Source organism: Pseudophryne corroboree, chromosome 4 (genome assembly GCF_028390025.1).
Source record: "Pseudophryne corroboree isolate aPseCor3 chromosome 4, aPseCor3.hap2, whole genome shotgun sequence".
Taxonomy (NCBI): Eukaryota; Metazoa; Chordata; class Amphibia; order Anura; family Myobatrachidae; genus Pseudophryne; species Pseudophryne corroboree.
In genome coordinates, this window is record NC_086447.1 from 768,751,147 (window position 1) to 768,774,508 (window position 23,362).

At 44.1% G+C, this 23,362-nt stretch overlaps 1 pseudogene; it reads left to right on the forward strand.

The window, feature by feature from the left end:
- The first annotated feature begins 235 nt into the window (after positions 1 to 235).
- On the forward strand, positions 236 to 354 carry LOC134912666 (5S ribosomal RNA; annotated as a pseudogene).
- Positions 355 to 23,362: the final 23,008 nt, after the last annotated feature.

Consider the following 23,362-nt stretch of genomic DNA (forward strand, 5'->3'; position numbering starts at 1 on the left):
ACCAGATGATATCTGTTATCTTTTCTATTCTTTCTTTCCCTTTCTTTGTTCCATTCCTCCCTTTTCTTCATATATTTCTGCGGACTCTCATCCATGATCCACAGGTTTATCCTGTGCCTAACATAGACAGCAGATCCGCCCTTTTTTTCTCTCTGTCTCCACCCACCTATACCTTTTCCCTTCCCCCATTTTAGGTGCACTCTCATTGGTGAGTCGGCTATAAGCAGGCCTGAGGAATTACTACCATACCCCTCTGATAGAGCCCGATCTCGTCCGATCTTGGAAGCAAAACAGTGGTGGGCTGGGTCAGTATCTGTAAGGGTGACCCCCAGAGAATACCCAGTGTTGTAATTCATGACCTTCTCGACTCTAAGCCAACAGCAGGATCACCATTTTCTTCTTTAGTCATCCCTTTCTTCCTTCCAAATCAATGTTCACCTTTTCTCAGTACCGTCTTCCCTGATATGTTTTAGATTGGAATTGGTCCAATACCAATAAGGATCTATATTCCTAACATTTCAGTATATTGACCCCTTGTGGTCCCATTAATACAAGCAGAGCTTGTGCTGGTTGGATAGGAACAGGATGTAGAGCAACAGTGTCTACATCCCTCCCACAGTCTAATATTATAGACTAACCAGAACATTTCCAATTTTTTTCTTTATTATTTTAACCTTGCTTGTGTCCTACATATACCCTAACCTGGTAATTCTGATCAGTCACAACAATAGATATGACATCCTCTAGAGAGGTTGGTGGGCTGAATCATATCTGTATGTAGTATATAAAATGTTATGAAATATTTGTGGTGAATTATAAAAGTGTGGATTTTTTCTTAAATGAATGATTAGCAAATAAAAGTTATGTTTTAATAATCTCATATTTCAAAAAAGAGTGCACCCACACAAGAGTCTTCTGTATTTTTCCTTTTTTTCTTTTTTTCTTTTTTTTTGATTCTAATATGAAACAAGTAAGTGTATCGGTTATATTTTTATCATTTTTTAAATATTGCTCTATCACCTAATACCTAATTCGTGCGGAATGTTTGAGTACAGTGACTCTACTCATATGTAACCAAGTAATAACTTGGCTTCCATATCACTTTATTAACCATATTTAAAAAAAGTTTTTGTATCTTTGATGTATGATTTCAACTGTCCTACATATCCCTGTAAGTGATGATCAACAAAAAAGAAAGATTATTAGTAAGTGAACCCACTCCCAAAATAATAGGTCTCCCAGGGGGGTGACAAGTGATTTGTGAATTTTGGGTAAATAATAAAAAGTGGGGGTGACGGGGTGTGTACAAAAAAGAAAGTTTGAAACATCCTTGGAGATGGCTCCTGACTGCAGTCCATCATCCAGTAGATGCCTCAATTGGCTTTGGAAAAGGGCGGTGGGATTGCCTGTGAGCTTTTTATAGAATCTTTCATCACTTAACTGTCTATATGATTCTTTAACATAATCCCCAGTGTAGAGGATGACAATCCCACCGCCCTTATCTGCAGGCTTTATCACAATGTCTTTATCAGCATACAAACATTTGATCGACCTCCTCTCTCCCTGAGTAAGGTTATCTCTAAAACTCTTCTCATCTGCCTTTTCACACATTGTCCTAAAGTTTTCTAATGTCACTTTATAGAAACTGTCCACAAATGGCCCCTTATGTTGTAATGGGAAGTTGGATTTATTTCTAAATCGATTTTGGTCATAGAGTTTGGCCGGACTACTTGTACTATCAGCTTCCTGCCCAGATTCATCAACTAATGATTCTAAAATGTTAACTATTTCCATATCTTCCTTATCTAGAATTATAGCCATACCCTCAATTTCATTATATTTTAAAGTTTTAAGCGCAAAATAACGTTTCCGGCAAAGAGTTCTTACAAAGCGGTTTAAATCTATGAAAAGATTAAAAATGTTAGGTTTTGTTACCAGTGAAAAATTCAAACCTCTCTCCAGGAGTTTTTTCTCATCGTCAGTGAGCACCTTGGAAGAGAGGTTGAATACTCCCTTATTCTCACTACTTATCTTATGCACAGATTTTTTGTTTTTGTTTTTACCTCTCCTCCCTCCTCTGACTCCTCGTCGTCTCTTATTTTTCCCCGTTTTTGTGAGCCCTTCGGGGTTTCTTTGTACCACCTGTTGGAAGGGCGGATTCCTAAAAAAGAATGGCCTGCAGGTGAAATCTCTAACTCCTCATCACCCTCTAGTTCCCTCCCAAATTTTCTGCTGTTTCTTCCCATCTTATTAGTCTCATAATTGGGGGAATTATATTGCGCAAGGGATTCATATCTATTTCGATGTACTACCCCATATCGACTTTGATCATTAAAGCTAGAATTTCTTTTTCTAGCAGCAGTTTGGTTCATACGGATGACATTTTGAAAAATGAGATCAATCTAGAAGGTAGGGTGATTTTCAGAAAGTCGGAGAATCTGAAATCAAGATTAGTACAAAGTCACTTTGTCAATCCTGCCATGCAAAATACGTGTAAGAAAGCTAGGTTACCAGAAAAAACAGTTGGATTTCATACCTGTGGGAAGATCGATTGTACTACCTGCAAACATTCCTCTAGAAAAGTACTAACTTTTGCTCATATACTAATGGAGTAACATATCCGATCAAGAAATTTTTTAATTGCCAATCAGCTTATGTGATCTATCTGATCAACTGTGGCTGCGGGAAACAGTACGTGTGGCGTACAATTCGTACTCTCCATGTACGATTCTCGGAACACAGAATAAATATCCAAAAAGGTTTGAAACTGCATCCCCTCTCATCCCACATTTCCAGTTGTCAGAAACAGACAATGGCTAATGTAACAGTAAAGGCGATAGAGCAAATAGGAATTACAAAACGAGGGGGTGACAGATTTAAACAATTGTGCAAACGAGAAGCATACAGGATATACGTACTGGGGACATTAACACCTGGGGGGTTGAACGATACGGTTGAGTTGAATAATGTCTAGGGATCCAGATGGATCGATAAGTGTTAATATAAAGTTGACATGTTATTTATTTTCCTCGGTAAATATACACTCTCCTTTGAAAGATCATTATTTCAAATGTGGCTCCAAGTGGATGGATAAGTGTTAATATAAAGTTGACATGCTTTCTCTAGAAATCCACACTCTCTTTTGAAAGATTAATATCCTCAATGCGTTCCCTCTCTGTCCCTTGCGATCTATTTCTTCTTTTTTCTCTCTCTCTTTTTTTGTTTTATATTTTGGGATTGTTGGTATAGGATAACATTCGAGAAAATGGGTTCACATATAAGTTGGTGTCGAAAAGTCGACCTTCCGGCGAATTATTTGAAATAGTTGAGATCCTTGAATAAATATGTATGTCTCTATATTGGCGTTCTGTAACAGCTGCCAATGTAATGGAACGATAATTAAGTGATCCATACTGGCTAGAAATGAACCATAGGTATCTGAAGTAATAACTATAGATGATTAATAGTAATTTATGCGTAGCATGCACATGTATATATATATATGTATATATATATATATATATATATATATATATAGATGTGTATGTGTATGGATATGTGTATATGTATCTGCACATTTCCCTATATGAATGTATATATATTTTTAAAATGTATTGTTTAGTAGCGATACACCTGAGTGATAAGTATATATAATTAAGTTTTTATCTGACAATGAATGAAAGAACCTTGTAGCGCTCGCTGTGTCTGGATTTGGACTATGGCTATAATGTATGGTTTAGAATTTAATTTGAAACGGCTATGAAATAACGTCCACATGTCGACACATCGAGTACTACGTGCAATGGTAATGTGTTGGAATTTTATCTTATTTTATTTCATTTATTCTAAGTATATTAAATGTGTCTCTGTGCTGAAAATGTTTAATTATATAAAGAGTACGTATAAACTGAGAGTTCTAGAATATAGCTACATAGGAATGATAACTAAAATCATGTGGAACGCATGGGATTTCCTCATAATGAGGATCTAAACAGTGAAAATACCATTATGAGAATGAGGCTTGGAAAGCGGTCACATGTCTGAAAGATGTCATAGCTAACCATAATGCATGCGCCTGCGGTTCGCCTGAAAACAAGGCTTGGAGAGCACACGCAGGATGCAGGAGGAAGCGGGAAGGTGCCGCTGTTTAAATGGCAGCACAGAGACACATGTCTATACTGTCTCTGAGGAAGCCGCCGATGTAAGCATTGCTGCTGAAGGTGGAGAAACGCGTAAGTGGACATGCTAAGCCCAGTACTGGCCGAGCCTGCACGGCATACTACATTGTCATCAGCAGCTTTAAAGTGGGACACTCCAGATATGGCACCGAAAAAGGTTTAAAAGCACCAGGAGCCGGGAGAAACTTGTGGAGTCTATGTAAGAGACTGGTTAATCAGGTGATATTCCCCAAAAAGCTGCCCATGTTACGCTGTGCTACACTGCTACTAACCCTGTGAAGCAAATGCTTTTAAAAGTATCGAACTAAGCAAAATCAATACAGCTGGCCTTCCTGTGTCAGTGCACTGATTTTATTGCATGCAATAACTCTAACATTGTTATGAGCGCTACTAACATAAGGACTAATACACTGATTGAGCAGGACTAATTTGGCTACTAAAAAGCCGCATGAATTAAAGGTCCTCTAGCTGCATGACTTTATAAGTGGCTAAGTACTCTTTCCTAAATGGATTTGAATTGTAGATTACTACTGGCCGGTATTGTATGTATGTTATTTTTTAATGTTTTTCAAATTTTATGTGTAGAAAATAAAATATACACGATTCCTGTAAAGCGCTGTTTTTTTGTTTTAGTTAAACATCTTAAAGAAGTTCTGAAATGGGTTAGAGAGGTGTCCCAAGACCAGCAGTTTCAGATTGCCGTTTCTGGGTACTGAGTAGCGGTTGCTACCGCTCATGCCTGAGAAACTACTTTTAGAGGCAAAATAAACAGTCATTTTAGGTGAAATAATATATCACTATAAAATATATCAAGAATATTATGCTTACTGTTCAACAAGTGTTAATTTCTTATAGAAAAATATCATGCATCACAGGCACAGTACACTCCTCCATCCATATGACTCTACATCCCCTAATGCTGTCAACATAAACGCAATACAAAGTGCTGCTGCCTGTACTGCTTTAATGGTAACAAGACTAACCACGGTATGGGGTGGTCTTCTGTATGCCGGCGGTCGGGCTCCCGGCGCTCAGCATACCGGCGCCGGGAGCCCGACAGCCGGCATACCGACACTTATTTTCCCTCTTGGGGGTCCACGACCCCCATAGAGGGAGAATAAAATAGTGTGGCGCGCGTAGCGTGGCGAGCGCAGCGAGCCCGCAAGGGGCTCATTTGCGCTCGCCACGCTGTCGGTAAGCCGGCGGTCGGGCTCCCGGCGCCGGGATGCTGGTCGCCGGGAGCCCGACCGCCGGCCAGCCGTAGTGAACCCACGGTATGCATACTCAATAACAAGTCACCACTTCGCCAACTGGAAAGTGATGTTAGTGTTCTGTGTACTGCTGTAACTGGACTGATGTCATGCCTGAGGACCGGTGATGGCTGGGATAGGCGTGAGTGGCTGGAGCAAGCTTGGTAGAGGTATGGAGGTAGATGTGTGGTCTGATCCAGCACTTGCTCATGGAACAATGAGGGCTGGGAGGAGCAGCTAGGACCACTGGGAAACTGTAAAGGTGGGTACACTTTTAGTGATAAATTAAGCGACGTAGCTCATTTTACTAAGTGTGTATGCCGCTGAGCAATGTGCGGCCCAGCAGGTCGTTAACAACCCTCGCTGTCGGCCGTGCATGCAGCTCAATTTGGACTGTTGTCCAAATACTGAATGCACGGCCCGGCCGCAGCATGACTTCACTGAGCGATATCGTTTGCACATCGCTGAGTGTGTACGCACTGTCACAGGAAAGGGAACACACTAGGTGATGTTGCCCACCTTATGTCTCAGTAACCGTAGGTGTTCTAGTGGTAGCTAGCCAGAATGCGTGATCAGGAGCAGTAATGAGAAAATAACTTTATTGTATGAGAACAAAGTTTGAAGAATCTGGCAACTGGACTAGAGTCGGAGACAACTGGAACTGGCTAGGCAACTGGAGTGGAACTACAGGCAACTGGACTGGGACCAGACAGCGCCGTTGCTAGACACTTGGTGCCTAGTGCCAGAAAAATAATTGGTGCCCCCTCTCCCACCATATTTAAAATAGGGACAGTGCGCACCTAAGGTGTGCGTCAAAAATATAGGGGCATGGCTTTGTGGGGCCGCACCCCATGATATTACCTATTCACATTAAACGGCACGGTAGTGTCCGTTATTCACATTATACCACATAGTAGTACCCCTTACACACATTACACCACAGTAGAGGTCCTTATACACATTACATCACAGTAGAGCCCCTGATACACATTATGCCAGGTAAAGCCCCTCATACAGATTATGCCATGTAAATTCCACATTATGCCAAGCACAGCCCCTGATAGACATTTTGTCAGGTAGACCCAATACACTTTATGCCAGGTAGAGCCCCTGATACACATTATGCCAGGTAAAGCCCCTCATACAGATTATGCCATGTAGATTCCACATTATGCCAAGCACAGCCCCTGATAGACATTTTGTCAGGTAGACCCAATACACTTTATGCCAGGTAGAGCCCCTGATACATACAGTATTATGCCAGGTAGAGCCCACATTTTGCTAGGTGGTGTCCCTGACACAAATTATGCCAGGTAAAGCCCACATTATGCCAGGTATAGCACCTGATACACATTATGCCAGGTAGAGCTCACATTATGCGAGTGAGAGAGTGTGTGTCTGTATCCTTGGAGCGCATTTTACTTCACAGTACATGCTGCAGGAGTTGGAAGGCGCAAGAAGACAGCGCTGCCCAGCTGTAACAAGTAGCCGCTCTCAGCAGCTAAGTACTGCGGAAAGCCAGGAGGACTACAGACTGTGCCCTCCAAACTACAGAACTGCATGGCCGTAACAAGTAGCCACCCACAGTAGCTAACTAACATGGATACATGGCAGTGCTGAAATGCGGGTGTTGCCAGCAGTTCTGCCCCCACAGTGCATATGCACTGTGTGCCAGGCATCACACATCTAGTTATGGGCCTTGGACCAGATAAGTAATCGGACTGGAACCAGATAGGTAACCAGACTGGACAATAGGAAAGGGAGCAGGGCTAAAAATGAAATGATTGGATTGATGTAATAATAATATAACAATTTATTACGTTAAAAACAATAAAAAAAATAAAAAAACAATTGTCTCCTCATATGTCAGAAAAGACAGATAATCAATAATTACACCTTTATAGCTCTCATATAGATCTATTTGCAATTAGACCGATTGGTGTCTGTTACTTAATGTATACCCAGGTATGTCCAATTGTCCCAATGAGCTTATAATTGCACTCAGCACAATTTGGCAGTTGAATAGTTACCGGTCACCGTGTATTAGAGGTGGAAGGGCTTCCATAAGTTAGAGTCCACAATAGGCATCTTTGTCCTCATTAAATGCGGTGGGTGCTGTAGTTTTCCTCTTTGTGTTGTAAAAACAGGCTGATGGTGGATCCGGGGTAGGTTCAGACCAGTGGCGGAACCAGCGAGTGGTGGGCCCATGTGCGACAAAATGGCTTGGGCCCCCCCCCACATCCCATCCAAGTCCACCCCCTCACCCCTGGAGAGGATCTGGTGAGGGGGGACCTGCTCAGGGAAGTGGATACCTAACAACAGTGCCGTAACTAGACATTTTAGCACTGTGTGCAAGAAACGGCATTGGAGCCCCACCCCTGCATGCAAAACAGGGGCAGTGCGCAAAAATACATAGTGGCATGGCTTTGTGGGGAAGGGGTGTGGCCACAAAATAATACCAATTCATAAAACGGTGCACAGTAGTCTCCATTATTCAAATTACGCCGAACAGTAGCACCACTACACCAGGTAGAGACCCTTTGACACCTTACGGCGGACAGATTCCTCTTTTTACACATTACAGCAGACAGCGTCCCCTTTTTACACATTACGGCAGACAGCGTCCCCCTTTTTTACACATAACGGCAGACAGCGTGCCCTTTTTACACATAACGGCAGACAGCGTGCACTTTTTACACATAACGGCAGACAGCGTCCCCTTTTTACACATAACGGCAGACAGCATGCCCTTGTTACACATAGCGGCAGACAGCGTACACTTTTTTCACATAACGGCAGACAGCGTGCCCTTGTTAAACATAGCGGCAGACAGCGTACACTTTTTCACATAAAGGCAGACAGCGTACCCTTGTTACACATTACGGCAGGCAGATTCCCCCTTTTTACACATTACGGCAGACAGCGTGTCCTTGTTACACATAGCGGCAGACAGCGTACACTTTTTTCACATAACGGCAGACAGCGTGTCCTTGTTAAACATAGCGGCAGACAGCGTATACTTTTTTCACATAACGGCAGACAGCGTGCTCTTGTTACACATTACGGCAGGCAGATTCCCCCTTTTTACACATTGCGGCAGACAGCGTGTCCTTGTTACACATAGCGGCAGGCAGATTCCCCCTTTTTACACATTGCGGCAAGCAGATTCCCCCTTTTTACACATTGCGGCAGGCAGATTCCCCGTTTTTACACATTACGGCAAGCAGATTCACCATTTTTACACATAGCGGCAGGCAGATTCCCCATTTTTACACATTGCGGCAGGCAGATTCCCCGTTTTTACACATTGCGGCAGGCAGATTCCCCATTTTTACACATTGCGGAAAGCAGATTCCCCATTTTTACACATAGCGGCAGGCAGATTCACCATTTTTACACATTGCGGCAGGCAGATTCCCCATTTTTACACATTGCGGCAGGCAGATTCCCCGTTTTTAAACATTGCGGCACACAGTCCCCCTTTTTTGTAGGAAAGAAAAAAAGAAAGAAAGAAAGAAAGAAAGAAAGAAAGAAAGAAAGAAAGAAAGAAAGAAAGAAAGAAAGAAAGAAAGAAAGAAGAATTATACTTACCCTCTCCGCTGGCTCAGGCTCCCCGGTGCAGCTTCTGACGATTCCCGGGCAGTAGAGAATGAGGAGGAGGGAGGTGGAGGAGGGAGCCGCAGCAGCGCTCTGTCATTGGTGGAGGCGCTGCTGCTGCTGCTGCCCCTCTGCTTCACTATAGGCTGTTCTCGGAAGACAGCCTATAGTGAAGCAGAGGGGCAGCAGCAGCAGCGCCTCCTCCAGTAACAAAGCGCTGCTGCGGCTCCCTCCTTCACCTCCCTCCTCCTCCTTCCCCCGTCCGTGCCGCTGCTCCTCTCCTCTGTGGGCGGCTGTGCGCTGCGGGCAGCGGTTGCCCGCAGCGCACAGCGGCATGTAATGAGTCAATTTGACTCATTACATGCTTGGGCCCCAGGACATAGGCCCCAGTGCAATGCACTGCTTGCACTGGCGGTAGTTCTGCCTCTGGTTCAGACACTCAAATTAACGGTCACAAGCACTGAGGAGGGGATGAAGGGGGAGTTCTGACGCGTTTCGCTGCACCCCAAAAATTGCAGCTTTATCAAAGGATACCTTGCAGTGTGTGGATTGGATTTATATACCCATACTAATGAGGAGAATTGCTAACACCTGTAGTGGGAAGTCAATCCAATCACTTCAAATACAATGTAAAATATCTAGGAGTTTAGAGTTTTAGATAAACTTTATATGTACACCTAAAAATATTTTGTTTTTCAAAACTATTCACTGAATAAACCTTTTATTTTTTTTGGTGCATAGGAAGTAAAGATGGATAGATCAATTTTGCACCAATCAGATAACCGGACTGGAACTGTAGAGTGACTGGACTGGAACCAGATAGTGATTGGACTCGAACTGGATAGTGACCAGACTAGAACTGGAGATGTACTACAAAAGAGCTTCTGAGGCAACCAGACTAAAACTATAGGACTGGATCCAGATGAATGCAAAGCATCAGGGAGCATAGTACAGAGCTGTGACTTCAGGAGAAGCAACGTTGCACTGGCGGCTTGAGGGTGTCTCGGATTCTCCCTTTATAGGAACTACTGTCCTACCATTGGATGTTGCGGTCAGCTGACTGGGAGCAGTGTGCTGATTGGCTGAGAATGGTCAGGTAATTGCATCCAACATGGCTGAGCCCTTACACTGACTATGGACGGAACTAACAGATGGAGTGACAGGACACTGTGTGTGGTGTAGTATGGTTTGCCGGCGGTCGGGGTCCCGGCGACCAGCATACCGGCACCGGAATCCCGACCACCGGCATACTGACAGCTGAGTGAGCGCAAATGAGCCCCTTGCAGGCTCACTGCGCTCGCCACGCTGCGGGCACGGTGGTGCGCCACGCTATCTATTCTCCCTCTTTGGGGTCGTGGACCCCCAAGAGGGAGAAAAGATGTCAGTATGCCAGCAGTCGGGATTCCGGCGCCGTTATGGTGGTCGCCGGGAGCCCGGCCGCCGGGAACCAGAAGACCACCCCACTGTGGGATGTGATATGCAGCAACAGCATGAGTAGATTTCACCACCAGCCGGGAAAGACACTGCAGCGGTAATGTCAGGTCTCTAGGTTTGTCTGTCCCCGGGGGCGCTAGTGGGTCAGTGTTGGTATGATGGATAAAACGTGGAGGCAATATAAAAGTCCTGCGCATAGGCGCTGATGTTTTATTATAACTGAGCAGATGGGATAACACAGAGTGAACAGAAAACCGGTAATGGAATGACAATGATTGATAACTGAATTTGAATAACTGAGGTCTCTTGCCATGGAAATATGAAACAACAAATACTGAAGGCAGATGATATAAACTAAAGTCCAGTAGTACTTGATAGCACACAGTCTCGGTATAACATAAGATAAAGTAACTTGGAAAGCAGAACTCCGATATGCATAAGAAACACACAGTCTCTATAAAGCACAAGTCCAGGTAGCCTTACTAGGCTCAAGCAGGAGACAGTCTCTAAGCAACTAGTTGTAATACTGCTGAAATGCACAGATGGAATACTGATAGCAAGTGCACAGGTAAGATGGTAATACGAACACCTGAGGAGAGTCTCTGCTGCTGGTGGATTGTGGCTGGATGTAATTGAAGTCCGGAGTAACAGGAGAGCTGTGAAGGTGAAAACTGGAACAATGGAAATAACCACGGGGAACGCTGGAAACAGGAACACAGGAACCAGGAGAACTTAGGCACACGGTATGTGACTCGTCCGAGACAATTTGAGTGAGCCACGGGCTGGAAGTTATACCCCTTGCTCAGCAGTGATTGGACACAGAACGGCAGGCGGAGACACAGCGCTGGATGAACACCAGGATCAGCTGAGTGCAGGTGTCATGGCAACGTCCACACAGGCCGGACACCGGCACGCAGCAAAACCCACACAGGACCATACTCAGGGGTACTCAGCAATGCGGAAGATGACGCTCGCGATCACTGCACCCATGCAGCCGCAACTGGGGCCATGACCTCCGGAGGCCTGCACACCAGCATGCTGGTAAGTGAGAAGCAGCAGAGCGCCGATTCCTGACAGTATCCCCTCCTATATGGGTGGGCACCGAAGACCCACGAGGCTTGGCAGGGAAGAGTCTGTGGAAGGCTTGAATCAAACGTGGAGCATGAACATCCGTGGCGTTGACCCAACTCCTCTCTTCAGGACCATATCCAGACCAGTCAATGAGATATTGCAGATGACCATAACGATGTCGAGAGTCTAAGATCTTTTCCACCTCGTATTCCACGCCCCGATGAGTTTGTACCTTTGGAGCCGCTTGAAGCGTTCTCTGGAAACGATTGAGAATTAGTGGTCTGAGGAGAGAAATATGAAATGAGTTGGGTACTTTCAAAAAAGCAGGCAGTTTTAACTTATAAGCCACCGGATTAATAACACTTTCTACCGGAAATGGTCCAATAAACCGTGGAGCAAATTTCATTGATGGAACTCTGAGATGGAGATTTCGGGTAGATAACCAGACTTTATCGCCCGGTTTCAAACTAGGGACTGCTCGTCTCTTCCGATCAGCAAAATTTTATACTGTTGAGAAACTTTTTTAAGAGATGAATGGATCTTCTTCCAAATTTGAGCGAACCGCTGAAGAGCAGAAGCAGCCGCAGGCACATCTATGGCAGGTAACTCTTGGAAATCTGGTACTCTAGCATGCTGACCATAAACTGCGAAAAAAGGAGTTGTATCTGTAGAAGTATGATAAAGGAAATAATGAGCAAACTCCGCCCAGGGCAATAAATCTACCCAGTCATCCTGTGAAGAAGAAATATACAGTCTCAAATAGGTCTCAAGTTCTTGATTTACCCTCTCTGTCTGCCCATTTGTTTGAGGATGATAGGCCGTAGAGAATTTCAGTTTTACCTGCAGCGCTGAACACAGAGCCCTCCAAAACTTGGCCACAAATTGTACACCACGTTCAGATATGATTTCTGTTGGAAGTCCGTGTAACCTGAATATTTCGTGAAGAAACAACTGTGCCAATTTTGGAGTAGAGGGTAACCCCATGAGTGGAATGAAGTGCGCCATTTTTGAAAACATATCGACTAGTACCCAGATGGTGTCATACCCTTTGGATGGAGGGAGATCAGAAATAAAATCCATCGACAAATGGGACCAGGGGCGCCTGGGAATGGAATTGGGTATCAATTGGCCTGCGGGAGCCTGACGAGAAATTTTATGCTGAGCACATTTGGGACATGATGCTATGAATTTTTGAATATCTACCTTCATACGAGGCCACCAATACGTTTGAGACAGAAACTTAAAAGTCTTTAGAACTCCAGGGTGACCAGTAAATTTGGACGTATGAGCCCAGGACAGAAGGTTTGGATGAAGCTCTGGAGAGACAAACATCTTGCCTGGAGGCGGAACTTGCGACATCCCTGTAGCTGCGAAAACCACCGGATTTAATACTGGTCGAGCAGCCTGTTCTGAGGATTCCTCGTTTGAGCTCATAGAGCGAGACAAAGCATCTGCTTTGACGTTTTGTGAGCCAGGTCTAAACATTAACTTAAAGTCAAAACGAGAAAAGAATAGGGCCCACCTTGCTTGCCGAGGATTCAGGCACTGCGCGGCTTTTAAGTAGAGAAGGTTCTTGTGATCCGTGTAGATGGTAATGGGGAATCTCATACCTTCCAGCAGATACCTCCATTCTTCAAGGGCCAATTTAATTGCCAACAACTCCTGGTCGCCGATGGTATAGTTCATTTCTGCGGGCGAGAACCTACAAGAAAAAAACCCACAGGGGTGAGTCTTACCATCAATGCCAATCTGGGACAGGACTGCGCCCACGCCAACTGTTGAGGCATCAACTTCCAAGATGAAGGCCTTACTGACATCCGGCTGTTGTAACACAGGAGCTGAAATAAAAGCTTGTTTTATTTTATGAAAAGCAGACAGTGCTTCGTCAGACCATTGGGAAGGATTTCCCCCTTTCCGGGTAAGGCAGGTAATTGGAGCTATTAACGTAGAAAAGCCTTTAATAAACTTTCTGTAGTAATTAGCGAAGCCAATGAAGCGTTGAACTGACTTGAGTGTTGTTGGAAGAGCCCAGCTTTCTATAGCTTCCAGTTTAGCTGGATCCATTTGAAGGCCTGTTCCGGAAATGATGTATCCTAAGAAAGATATTGAAGAAGCTTCAAATGTGCATTTAGACAGCTTGCCATACAGATGATTCTGTCGAAGACGTTGAAGAACCTCCTTCACCTGTTGGCGATGAGAAACTAAATCACGGGAGAATATCAAGATGTCATCGAGGTAAACTACCACACATTTATACAGGAGATCTCTAAACACTTTGTTGACAAAGTTTTGAAACACGGCCAGGGCGTTACTTAAACCGAAGGGCATCACTAGATATTCATAGTGGCTGTCACGAGTATTGAAGGCGATTTTCCACTCATCACCCTTCGAATCCTAATAAGATTGTAAGCCCCGCGAAGATCTAGTTTTGTGAAGATGGAAGCCCCTCTTACTCTGTCAAACAACTCTGTGATGAGAGGTAACGGGTAGCTATTTTTGATCGTGATGTCATTTAAACCCTGGTAATCGATACAGGAGCGAAGTCCTCCATCTTTCTTCTTGACGAAGAATAATCCAGCACCAGCTGGGGAAGAGGATGGACGGATGAATCCTTTCTGTAAATTTTCCTTTATGTATTCACTCATTGCTTGAGTCTCTGGGACTGAAAGAGGGTATGTACGCCCTCTAGGCGGCTTGCTCCCTGGAACCAGATCGATGGGACAATCCCACTCTCGATGGAGAGGCAAGACATCCGCTGCTTTCTCACTAAAGACGTCAGTGAATTCCTGATAGGCCTCCGGAAGTCCGGACTGGGACTTTACACTTGAAGACTTTATTGGAAATATTTGAGCAAGACAAGACTGATGACAGTAGCAACTCCATGATGTTAACTGTAATGTAGACCAGTCGAATTGTGGATTGTGCAGTTGGAGCCAAGGCATACCCAGTACAATCTCATAGCCCGCTTTAGGTATAACCAGGAACTCAATGAGCTCGGAATGCAGGAAGCCTATTCCCAGAACTACCGGCTTGGTTTGCTGAGAGATGGAACCCTCAGGAATACGGCTTCCGTCCACGGCCGTGAGATACACTGGACGACACAGCTTAGACACTGGTAGATGAAGTCTATCCACTGCAGCTTGCGTGATAAAATTCCCAGCAGCACCACAATCCACTAAGGCAGAAAAAGACTGGAGTCCCTCTGGCCTTTCCAAGGTGACAGGTAATATCAGATCTTGAGATGAATGAGCTTTATTCAAGGTCCCTAACTTGACCCCTCCTCTACAAGTTAGGACCTGGTGTTTCCCGTCCGAGCAGGGCAGGAACCAATCAGATGACCAGCAGCAGTACAATAGAGACACAGTATTTCCTTTAATCTTCTGGACCGCTCCTCAGGTGTTAAACGAGATTTGTTTACCTGCATGGGTTCATCAGCAGTAATAGGTAGAGACTGTACAGGAGGCATAGCTCGGTGCTTGCGAAGATCACCTCGAGAGCGTTCACAGGCTCGCTCGCGTAAACGTAGATCCAACTTGACACATAGGGAAATTAGAGCTTCCAGTTGCTCTGGTAAATCTCGAGTAGTCAACTCATCCTTTATGCTGTCAGACAGACCATGCCAGAAGGCGGCAACCAATGCCTGGTTGTTCCACTTCACCTCTGATGCCAATGTCTGGAACTGGATAACGTACTGACCCACAGTACGTGTTCCCTGGCGGATCTGAAGGAGGTCTGAAGAAGCAGAGGTCGTACGCCCAGGTTCATCAAAGATGCGTCGGAATGCGGTAACAAATTCAGTATAGTTGTTCAATAATGCATCTGCTCGCTCCCACAGTGGAGAGACCCAGTTCAGAGCAGAGCCAGCTAGAAGAGAAACAATATAAGCAACCTTTGATCTGGGTGTTGGAAAGTTCTGTGAATGCAATTCAAACTGAACCTCGCATTGATTTAGAAATCCACGACACATCTTAGCATTACCATCAAATTTACTTGGTGTAGGACATGGGTCTTCATCCTGTGGCCCTCCAGCTGCTGTGAAACTACACATCCCAGCATGCCCTGCCACAGTTTTGCTATTAAGGTATGCTAAAACTGAGGCAGGGCATGCTGGGATGTGTAGTTCCACAGCAGCTGGAGGGTCGCAGGTTGAAGACCCATGGTGTAGGAATATGGATGCGAGACATTGAAACAGAAGCAACTGGAGAGTTACAAACTGAGGAACTAGGAATAGGAACTGGAACTGAAGAGGACACTGGGGAAACTGAAACTGGAAGTGATTGTTGCAGAGTATCTAAACGTGAAGACATTCCTTGCAGAAATTGAATAATCTGCTGCTGCACAGCCTCTTGACCATCCAGTCGTGACACTAGGTCTTGGAGTGTCCCTGACCCCACACTCTGACCACCGTCTGGGTCCATGGGCATCGGACAAACTGTCAGGTCTCTAGGTTTGTCTGTCCCCGGCGGGGGCGCTAGTGGGTCAGTGTTGGTATGATGGATAAAACGTGGAGGCAATATAAAAGTCCTGCGCATAGGTGCTGATGTTTTATTATAACTGAGCAGATGGGATAACACAGAGTGAACAGAAAACCGGTAATGGAATGACAATGATTGATAACTGAATTTGAATAACTGAGGTCTCTTGCAAAGGAAATATGAAACAACAAATACTGAAGGCAGATGATATAAACTAAAGTCCAGTAGTACTTGATAGCACACAGTCTCTGTATAACATAAGATAAAGTAACTTGGAAAGCAGAACTTCCAATATGCATAAGAAACACACAGTCTCTATAAAGCACAAGTCCAGGTAGCCTTACTAGGCTCAAGCAGGAGACAGTCTCTAAGCAACTAGTTGTAATACTGCTGAAATGCACAGATGGAATACTGATAGCAAGTGCACAGGTAAGATGGTAATACGAACACCTGAGGAGAGTCTCTGCTGCTGGTGGATTGTGGCTGGATGTAATTGAAGTCCGATGTAACAGGAGAGCTGTCAAGGTGAAAACTGGAACAATGGAAATAACCACGGGGAACGCTGGAAACAGGAACACAGGAACCAGGAGAACTTAGGCACACGGTATGTGACTCGTTGTCCGAGGCAATGTGAGTGAGCCACGGGCTGGAAGTTATACCCCTTGCTCAGCAGTGATTGGACACAGAACTGCAGGCGGAGATACAGCGCTGGATGAACACCAGGATCAGCTGAGTGCAGGTGTCATGGCAACGTCCACACAGGCCGGACACCGGCACGCAGCAAAACCCACACAGGACCAGACTCAGAGGTACTCAGCAATGCGGAAGATGACGCTCGTGGTCACTGCACCCATGCAGCCGCAACTGGGGCCATGACCTCCGGAGGCCTGCACACCAGCGCGCTGGTAAGTGAGAAGCAGCAGAGCGCCGATTCCTGACAGGTAAGACTCTCTGTTTAGAACTCCGGAGCATGACAACTGAGCACTGTAAACTCAGTATGCATTTCCTTGTTATTACCTTACATATGTAAATTCCATGTTTTCATGAGCACTGTCTGAGTCCAGCTATACTAGCTTTTATAATGATGTTGTCCAAATGGAGAGGTGATCACATGAAAACACTTTGTCCAGTGCATGGGGACTTGCTACCAACTGCCCCCATTTCACTCTACACCTATGCAGAATGAGCGAGGTGCTCAGTAGAATATTAGTTAAAAATATTAGTTCACCAGCAGACAGCTGGTGAACGGGCCACTTCAAAGTCATCAAGCACTGCAGCTGGCCATTGTAGGACTTGATTGGCAGATCATCCAGGAGCCACCCCTAATGGTAAATGGTGGGGATATAAAGCAGTGGTCCACACTGGGGATTCCCTCAGTCTCCTGCCAGGCCTAGCTGACCTTGTATGGAGTCACTAATGTTGGTTGCACTAATTAAGCAAAAGCAACTGGAAATTGTGAAAAGGTTTATTTGTGACTATCTGTTTTCCCTGTTACTGTATATACCAAAAGAAATCAATATTTGTAAAAAAAAAAAAAAAAAATGGAGAGGTCGCCCTGTTGCATAGAAACATAGAGACATAGAAACATAGAATTTGTCGGCAGATAAGAACCACTTGGCCCATCTAGTCTGCCCCTTATTTTTTTTATTTTTTTTATATTATTTTTTAACACTAACCTTATTTGATCCTTATTTCTTTGTAAGGATATCCTTATGTCTATCCCATGCATGTTTAAATTGCTCTACTGTCTTAGCCTCTACCACCTCTGATGGGAGGCTATTCCACTTGTCCACTACCCTTTCTGTGAAATAATTTTTCCGCAAATTTCCCCTGAACCTCCCCCCCTCCAGTCTCAGTGCATGTCCTCGTGTCCTATTGCTTCTCTTCATTTGGAGAATGTTTCCCTCCTGGACTTTGTTAAAACCCTTCATATATTTGAAAGTTTCTATCATGTCCCCCCTTTCCCTTCTCTGCTCCAAACTATACATATTGCGATTTCTTAGTCTTTCTGGGTATGTTTTGTGATGTAGGCCATGCACCATTTTAGTTGCCCTCCTTTGTACAGTTTTTAATGTATTAATATCCTTTTGAAGATATGGCCTCCAGAACTGAATACAGTATTCTAGATGAGGCCGTACCAATGACCTAAACAGTGGCATTATTACTTCTTTCTTTCTGCTGCTGATTCCCCTCCCAATGCAGCCAAGCATCTGACTAGCCTTCCTCATTGCCTTGTTACATTGCTTACCTGCTTTTAAGTCATCTGAAATAGTGACTCCTAGATCCCTTTCCTCCTCAGTAGTTTCCAGTATAGTGCCATTAATACTGTATTTAGCTTTAGGATTTTTGAGACCCAAGTGCATGATTTTGCATTTTTTTGGCATTAAACTGTAATTGCCAGACTCTTGACCATTCCTCTAGTCCACCTAGATCCTCAATCATTTGTTTTACCCCACCTGGTGTGTCTACCCTGTTGCATACCTTTGTGTCATCTGCAAAAAGGCATACTTTCCCTTTAATGCCATTTGCAATGTCACCAATAAAGATATTAAAAAGCACTGGTCCAAGTACAGATCCCTGGGGTACTCCACTGGTAACATTTCCCTCCTGTGAATGCACTCCATTTACCACAACTCTCTGTTTTCTATCCTTCAACCAAGATCTTATCCATTTAATAATCCTAATATCCAATCCCAAACTTTCAAGTTTATTTAGCAATCTGCGATGTGGAACTGTGTCAAAAGCCTTACTAAAGTCTAGATAAGCTATATCCATGGCTCCACCTTTATCCATCACTTTAGTCACACAATCAAAAAAGTCAATAAGATTTGTTTGACATGATCTCCCCCCAGTGAATCCATGCTGTTTGGGATCCAGTAAATTGCCGGATTTGAGATAATCTACAACTCTTTCTTTTAAGAGTGTTTCCATCAATTTCCCTACTACTGATGTAAGACTCACTGGTCTGTAGTTGTTTGCCTCTTCCTTGCTTCCACTTTTGTGCAGTGGGACTATGTTTGCTCTTTTCCAGTCCCCTGGAATTTCTCCTGTAGCTAATGACTGGTTGAATAATTCTGTCAATGGTGCTACCAGCACCTCTTTAAGTTCTTTTAATATCCTTGGATGTATCCCATCTGGCCCCATAGATTTGTCCACTTTCAGCTTTGAGAGTTCTGTTAGGACCTTCTCCTCTGTAAATGTACTTGTTTCATTTTCCTGAATATCCCTGCAACTTAACTGTGGCCCCTTCCCCTCTCTTTCAGTAGTAAATACTGAGCAAAAATAATCATTAAGATGATCTGCTATTAAATTGTCTCCTTCAACAAGACTCCCAGAGTCCGTCTTTAGTTTTATAATTCCGCCTTTTGTTTTTCTCTTTTCGCTTATATACCTAAAAAAAGTTTTGCCTCCTTTACCCACTGACTGGGCCATTTTCTCCTCAGCTTGTGCCTTTGCACATCTAATTACCTTCTTTGTCTCCTTCTGTCTAACAAGATATATCTTTTTGTCTTCATTATTTTGTGTCTGCTTATATTTCCTAAAAGCCATCTTTTTTGCTCTCACAATATTTGCTACTTCTTTTGCAAACCACACTGGCTTCCTTTTCCTTGTGTTTTTCCTAACAGTTTTGATACAAAGGTCTGTTGCCTTCAATATTGCACATTTGAATGTTTCCCACCTCTCCTGCACTGTTTCCAAGTTCCTCCACTCTGCCAAAGAATCGCTTACACATTTTCCCATCCCTACAAAATCAGCCTTCCTAAAATCCAACACCTTTGTTTTTGTATGGGACGAGTCAGTCTCTGTCTTAATGCTGAACCATACTGCTTGATGATCACTGGATCCCAGGTTTTCACCAACTTTTACGTCCGATAATCTGTCTCCATTTGTAAGTATTAAGTCTAATATTGCGTCTTTCCGAGTGGGCTCCCTCACCAATTGGTGGAGGGATGCTCCCTGAAGGGAATTTAAAATGTTCCTACTTCTAGTGGAACTAGCAACAGACACCTCCCAGTTTACATCAGGAAGATTAAAGTCTCCCATGATTATTACCTCTCCTTTTAATGCCATTTTAGTTATGTCCTGCAATAGGTTCTTGTCAAGTTCCTCTTCCTGACCTGGTGGCCTGTATATCACGCCAATACGAATAATCAACTTTTCCCCTGTTTCTATGGTCACCCAAAGGGCCTCAGTTTTTTCTTCAATACTTTGTATTAATGTAGTATTTATGGCATTTTTTGCATACATTGCTACCCCTCCTCCGATTTTTCCAATTCTGTCCTTCCTAAATAAAGTATATCCCGGTATAGCTATGTCCCAGTCATGATTTTCATTGTACCATGACTCTGTAATTGCCACAATGTCTAGATCATCCCTTGTCATTATTGCAGTTAGTTCTGGGATTTTATTTCCTAAGCTCCTAGCATTTGCACACATAGCTTTTAGAGTTTTGTTTGTGCTTTTTCTGTTCCTAGCTATGTTCTTCTCTCTGCCTATTTTTATTTGGTTTTGATCTGAATTATCTTCTGTTGCTGTGGATATGCTTCCTATTCCCTTTGCCTGCAGAAACAATACCTCTGTGTTGGGGGAGCAGATTTCTTTATTCCTATTTGGTTCACTGCCCCCCTTTGTTAGTTTAAATAGTTCTTGATGAAGCATCCAAACTGTTCAGTTAGTATTCTCGTTCCCCTTGAAGATGGGTGCAGGCCGTCACTTTTGTATAAGCTCCTATCTTGCCAGATGGTGTGACTATGGCCTATAAATCCAAATCTCTCCTCATTGCACCATGTCCTTAGCCAAACATTGAAGTTTCTGATGCAATGAGTTCTGTCTTCCCCTCTGTGTACTGGCAATACTTCTGAAAAAGATACAGTGGTTGCCACCTGCTTCAGAGCAGTCCCTAACTTCCTAAATTCATCTTTTACAGCCATGAGTTCAGCATTTGCCAGGTCATTTGTCCCTAGGTGGACAATGACATCCACCTCCCCATCTTTTCTTGCTGCCTTCACAATTCTTAGCATGCGCTCTTTATCCCTTGGAGCTGTGGCTCCAGGTAAGCACCTTACTTGTTTCTCTACTTCATTTGCATTTCCCAGATGTATTCCTCTAATAATGGAATCTCCCAAGAGAAGTGCAGTCCTTTTTGGAGATTCAATTTTCCTGTTCCATTTCCTGTTCCTATAGTTGGTAGATATCCCCATATCCTCCTGTTCTGTAGTGCCTCTATTAGTTGTATCTTCCAGCCCTGCAAGAGTAGCATACGAGTTTTGCAGTGTCACCGCTTGCGGGAGGTGTCTGTGTCCCTCTGGAAATCTCTGCCCTTGAGAGCCCACAGTAGTCCAGGCAGAATGTCTTCTGGTGGCTCTCTGAGGCAGTGGAGGCTTCAAAGACACAGACATCCTACAAATCTCAGCATGCAGTTTTGCTATCTCCTCCTTCAGCAGAGAAAATTGCTCACAGATTGGACAGCAGCTGAGTCTCCACGCTGCCTCTTTCCAAACAAATGCTTTACATCCATTGCACTGCACAAGGCCAAACATTGTATCAGATGTTAATGGTATTGCAAATTTGTGTGTTACTTGGTGTATTTTAAAACTCACCTGTTGCTGTATTCTAACTCACCTGCTGCTGTTTCAAACTCACTTAATAAGCCAAGCCTCACTTTATAATGCACGCCTCTCACAAAGAGCACGCTCTCTGAGTCTGGTCACTGTTTATATAGTTTCTCAGATAGCTGTTCTATTCAGCCCCTCCTCCTAATCACTTCACACCTAGATTCAGCCACTCCTCCTCCTAGTTTCTCTTCACACTCTAAGAAAGCACAAGTGAAAGCACAGAGACAAACACAGCCAAATTCTCACTCCCATGAATCAGAGTTGTACACATGTCAGCAGCATTGGGGATCCTCATTTGTTTTCACAGTAAGCTACATCTACAGTATGGGATTGTACTGCCCTTATTCGTCAACGTGTGAAAGTAGCCATCATCATCATCATATCAAGTGCATTTATACCAGCCTATGGTGGTCATTCCGAGTTGTTCGCTCGTTGCCGTTTTTCACAATGCAGCGATTAGGTGGAAAATGCGCATGCGCATGGTACGCAGCGCACATGCGCTAAGTAATTTAACACAAAACTTTGGAGAGTTACACAAGCTCGAGCAACGTTTTTTCAAAGCTCGAGTGATCGTAGTGTGATTGACAGGAAGGGGGTGTTTCTGGGCGGCAACTCAGCGTTTTCAGGGAGTGTGCTAAAAAACGCAGGCGTGCCAGGTAAAAACGCAGGAGTGGCTGGAGAAACGGGGGAGTGGCTGGCCGAACGCAGGGCGTGTTTGTGACGTCAAACCAGGAACTAAATGGACTGAGGTGATCGCAATCTAGGAGTAGGTCTGGAGCTACTCAGAAACTGCAAGGAATTATTTAGTAGTAATTCTGCTAATCTTTCGTTCGCTATTCTGCTAAGCTAAGATACACTCCCAGAGGGCAGCGGTCTAGCGTTTGCAATGCTGCTAAAAGCAGCTAGCGAGGGAACAACTCGGAATGACCACCTATGTTAGGTGCAAATGATATGTCTGTAAACAAGCATGTTAACACTTTCATCCAGCTCTGCATAATTTGCAGTTCAGATAACACCACAATACCGAACTAAGGGGGTCATTCCGAGTTGATCGCTCGCTAGCAGTTTTTAGCAGCCATGCAAATGCATTGTCGCCGCCCACTGGGGAGTGTATTTTCGCTTTGCAGAAGTGCGAACGCTTGTGCAGCAGAGTGCCTGTAAAATCTTTTTGTGCAAAACAAGACCAGCCCTGTAGTTACTCTTAGTGTGCGTTGATTCTAATGATGGTGGGACGGCTTTTGACATCACACACCCACCCAGCCATGCCTGCGTTTTTTCTGCCACGCCTGCGTGTTTCCCTACACCCAGAAACGCCCACTTCATGTCAATCTTTCTGCGTTCGGCCGTGCGACAGGAATGTTCGTTAGACTCTGTGCAAACCCACAATGCTCATTGTACCTGTACGACGCGCCTGCGCATTGCGGTGCATACGCATGTGCATAAATGCTAATTTTTAGCCTGATCGCTGTACTGCGAACAACGGCAGCTAGCGATCAACTCGGAATGACCCCCAAACTCTCCATCACACATACTTGCTCAGTTTCGAAAGCACAGTGCAAAAAATGCGGTTTGCCATTTGTGTAAATGGCATAGTACAACTCAGCGTCAGGCTCATCGATTATATAATCTGTAAAAATAAATAAATAAAAACATAAGGTTTATTTTTCGTTAAAAACTACATAAAAAGCAAACTATTAGCTTAATAAAATCTATGGTAGATGGGCATTTGGGTTTTAAACTAG